This window comes from Acanthisitta chloris, unplaced genomic scaffold (genome assembly GCF_000695815.1).
Source record: "Acanthisitta chloris isolate BGI_N310 unplaced genomic scaffold, ASM69581v1 scaffold23703, whole genome shotgun sequence".
NCBI lineage: Eukaryota > Metazoa > Chordata > Aves > Passeriformes > Acanthisittidae > Acanthisitta > Acanthisitta chloris.
In genome coordinates, this window is record NW_008664696.1 from 15,677 (window position 1) to 19,580 (window position 3,904).

The window sequence follows — 3,904 nt, forward strand, 5'->3', positions numbered from 1 at the left end:
TTTGCTTCTAAGTCACCTTCTTTGTTTCCTTGATGAGACAATTTTGAAATTTCAAAGCCAGAGCTGTTTCAAAGTCAGCATTCAGCGTGTTCGAAAGTGTAGAAACAGGATTTTTTTGCATATTGGCACATTTTCTTCTCTTTTATTTTTTCCTCTTGAATGGAAATTCAAGTGAACTAACACAGGTTTAAGAGCAATTAAATCCCCTTTGTCAGACCTGTGTTCTCCAACAGAGCTGTGGTGAGATGCAGGTTCAGTCCTGAGGAGAGTGGCATGGGAGAACAAGTGCCTTAAGAAAAAGTATTTTCCATTCTGTAATGATAATTCTAATCAAATTTCTTACCTTGTTGGCAGCTTAGTTTCAGTTCTGATTTTAGTGTCCCTTGAACTCTTCACCCATGAGGTTCCTGGATTCCAGTTCAGTTCCTGTTGGCAATCTTAGTGCAAACTTTGTGTGTTGCTTAGTATCTGCTTTATTTATCACCTGTATAATGTTACAAGGAGACTTTTAGGGTGATTTGTTAGCAGGAGGTGTGAGTTGTGTTTTCTGTTAGAGCATGTGATGGTTCTTGGGGAGTAATGGGACTCTGGTGCCCCTGAGGAACAGTGGAGCTCCTCTCAGGGCAGGGCTGCTGTCACCCCTTGGTGTTGGGGTCTGTCCTTGCTGGCTGTCCATGGCAGTTTCTGCTTCCTCCACACTGTATCCTGACCATCCTGTTCCTTGCTCTGGGTTCTGGTACTGAAATGCAGCTTTTTGAGTTACAGCTCCTGGTGGCACTCAGTAGAGGATCTGCAAAGGAAAGACCAAGCTGAGGTGTCCAAGGGGAGAATGGCAACTCCCTGGCAGCATGTGAGCTGTTGGAAATTTCAAGCTAGTGCTGCCTGCAGCTTCCTCCTTCCCTGTTCTGTACAAATGACCCATGGGGATGGTGCTGAGGGTTCCCAGGGAGGATGCTGAGGCACTAGCTGTGCTCCCCCATCACTGGAGGTGTTCCAGGCCAGGTTGGACAGGGCTTGGAGCAGCCTGGGCTGGTGGAAGGTGTCCCTGCCCATGGCAGGGAGTGGGACTGGATGAGTTTTGAGGTTCCTCCCAAACTGTGTTCACTTGTGTGACTGTGGACACACAGCAGGACTGGAGGGAGCAGGTGTCTGTGATCCAACTCCTGTAATGTCAGCAGAGCTATATGAATGGGTCAGTCCCTTCTCCCCAGCTCAGGATTACTCTAGTTGAACTCTTTGCTTGTCTCTGCCTGCTCTGTTTGCAAGTCCCTGTATTCTGCTTGGCTACTTCCTCCCAATGTCTCACTGGTACAGTGACAGCAAGTCTGTCCATGGCTTCTTTCTGTGTCTGTTGTGTGGAGACCTCAGAGCAACCTGCCAGGAGCTGAAGGGGCTCCAGGGAAACTGCAGAGGGACTCTGGGTTAGGAACTGCAGGGACAGGACAAGGAGAATGGGGAGAAATGGAAAGAAGGAAATTTAGATTAGATCTCAGGCAGAAGTTTTTGCTGTGAGGGTGGTGAGACACTGGCCCAGGTTGCCCAGGGAGGCTGTGGCTGCCCCAACCCTGGCAGTGTTCACAGCCAGGTTGGCTAAGGCCTTGAGCAACCTGCTCTGGTGGGAGGTGTCCCTGCCCAGGGCATTCCAACCCCTTAACATTTTATTAATCTACAACTCTTGAAGTGCTTTTCCCAGGTGTCACCAGGCCTGTCCCTGGTGAAGGCCACTGTCCTCTTCTGTGGCATCTCTGTGCATGCCTCTTCCTCTGGAGGGAGCAGCAGCCTTTCCCCCAGACGTGTGCAGCTGGGGTGAGCAGTGTGGTATTTGCTGCTGTGGGATGAGGGCAAAGCAGATGAAGCGCCATGAAAACTGCAGCCAGTGTTGGTGTGTGTCCTGCTGTGGGTGTTGGACATGAGCAGAGAGCAGTGGAGGTTGCACAGGGCTTGCACTTAGTCTGGCAGCAGTTTGTTGCCTTCTAGTCTGAAAGGAGGTTGCAGCCAGGTGAGGGTTGGTCTCTTCTCCAAGTAATAAGTGACAGGACAAGAGGAAACAGCTTCAGGCTGTGGCAGGGGAGGTTCAGGTTGGATACTAGAAAAATTGTTTTCACAGAAGAGGATATAAAGCCTTGGCACAGCTGCCCAGGGCAGTGGTGGAGTCACCATCCCTACAAGTGTTCAAACAGCATGTGGATGTGGCACCTGGGGACATGGTTTACTGGTGAACATGCTGGTGGTGGGTTGATGGTTGGACTTGATGATCTTGAGGGTGTTTTCCAACCTAAACAATTCTGTGATTTCCATTTCCAATCTCAGCATCAGCCCAACATCTCCGAAGTCTGGGAGTGCAGGGACCTTGCAGTGGTCAGCAGAAGTGGTGGCACAGGATCCAGAGTGGGCACACAGGCATGGCAAAGGTTTATCCCAGTCCATATGTCTCACTCAGGGCATGTTTCATTATGGGGCTGCAGAGACTCAAGAAGCCCCTATGGATCAAACACTCAGTTACTGTGTTTAGGAGCCCAGTTTGGCTTGTTGTGTCTGATGCAAAGAACTGATCTCTTCCAGCTGATGCTGCTGTCTCTCCTGAGGCCCTCACAAGGGACTGGAGACATACAGTTTGCTGCTGTCCTGCAGGAGCAAACTCAGGGACATACTGGCTCTGGAGTCACTCAGAGGGCCAAGCCTGGAGGCTAGAAGGTAATAAGGAGAGATTACAGCTCCATAAAGCAGCTACACAGTGAGGAGAAGCAATTAGAATGTAAATTGGGTGCTGAAAGGCAGAAATAGAACAGCAGAACACCAGGCAGAGGAATTTGTTCTGTAATTACTCTGTACAATATACAGCTTTGACTCCCTTTAGAGTACTTTGTTCAGGTCGAGTGCTGCCATATAATGCCCTTCCTCCAATCTAGGCCTAAGAAAATAAAAGGACAACTAGGCTGAACCTGGATTAAAGGATTGGAGGCATGAAAAGAAATTAAAGAACCATGATCTGTGTAGTTCACAGACTGCCTGATAAGGAAGATGAGGCTGAAATGCACAAATCTCATTAATGCCATACTGAATGCCTGTAGATATTTGTATATAATAAATCCTCTATTATTATGGAATAGATAAAAGAGTTATGGTGAGGAAATTCAGAGGGTTTCTCCCCTTACCCATCCCTCACCAAGGTAAGGAAGGCCTGAACCATGAACAAAGTTAGTAGGCAACAACCAGCATTTTCCTTTGCCCACCCACAGCCGTTTGGGGTTGACATTAGCTCAAGAGCAATTAGTCTGGGCAGATGCTGGTGGCAAGGAGATGTGTCATGCCTGGTCACTGGAGCACCTCCTGCTTTTCATGTCTCTTCCACACCTGCAAAGCCCAACCAGGCTGCAGTCCTGAGCATGGCAGTGCTGCCCAGGGACCAGCCTGTCCAAGGAATTCCCTGGGCACACACAGGCCTCCAGCCAGTCCCAGTCTCTGCCTGGGTTCTGTCACATCCTGGATTGCACTTAGGTATTGATCCAGCCAGTGCCAGTGCAGTGCCCAGACCTGTGGCTGTGATGCACAGCTCTGTGGCTGCCCCAGCAGTGAGCATGCAGAGCTGCTCACATTGGAGAGGACTTGCTTGGAAAGAAAGGAGCACTGGAGCTCCTTCTGGTCTCCCTTCTCTCACACGTCATTGGCACACAGGGAGGAGAGCAGCTCTGCCCTCTCCTGTGCGTCCTGGTGGGCAGCCCTCAGCTGTGCCCAGCCCCAGAGCTGTGTGAGCCTTGAGGCATTGCTCTAACCTGTGCTCTGCTGTGCAGAGTGTGGGGCCGGAGTCACTGGCCCCGGTGATGGTGTGCCCAGGCTGTAGGTGCTGCCACCTGAGCTGGGCAGCCTGGACTCAGGAGCATCTCCCCTACGAGCACAGGCTGAG

At 50.5% G+C, this 3,904-nt stretch overlaps 1 protein-coding gene across 1 annotated transcript in view; it reads left to right on the forward strand.

Moving 5' to 3' along the window:
- ZNF618 (zinc finger protein 618) overlaps nucleotides 1-3,904 on the forward strand; it is a 21,309-nt gene that overhangs the window by 13,490 nt on the left and 3,915 nt on the right. The window lies entirely within an intron of this gene.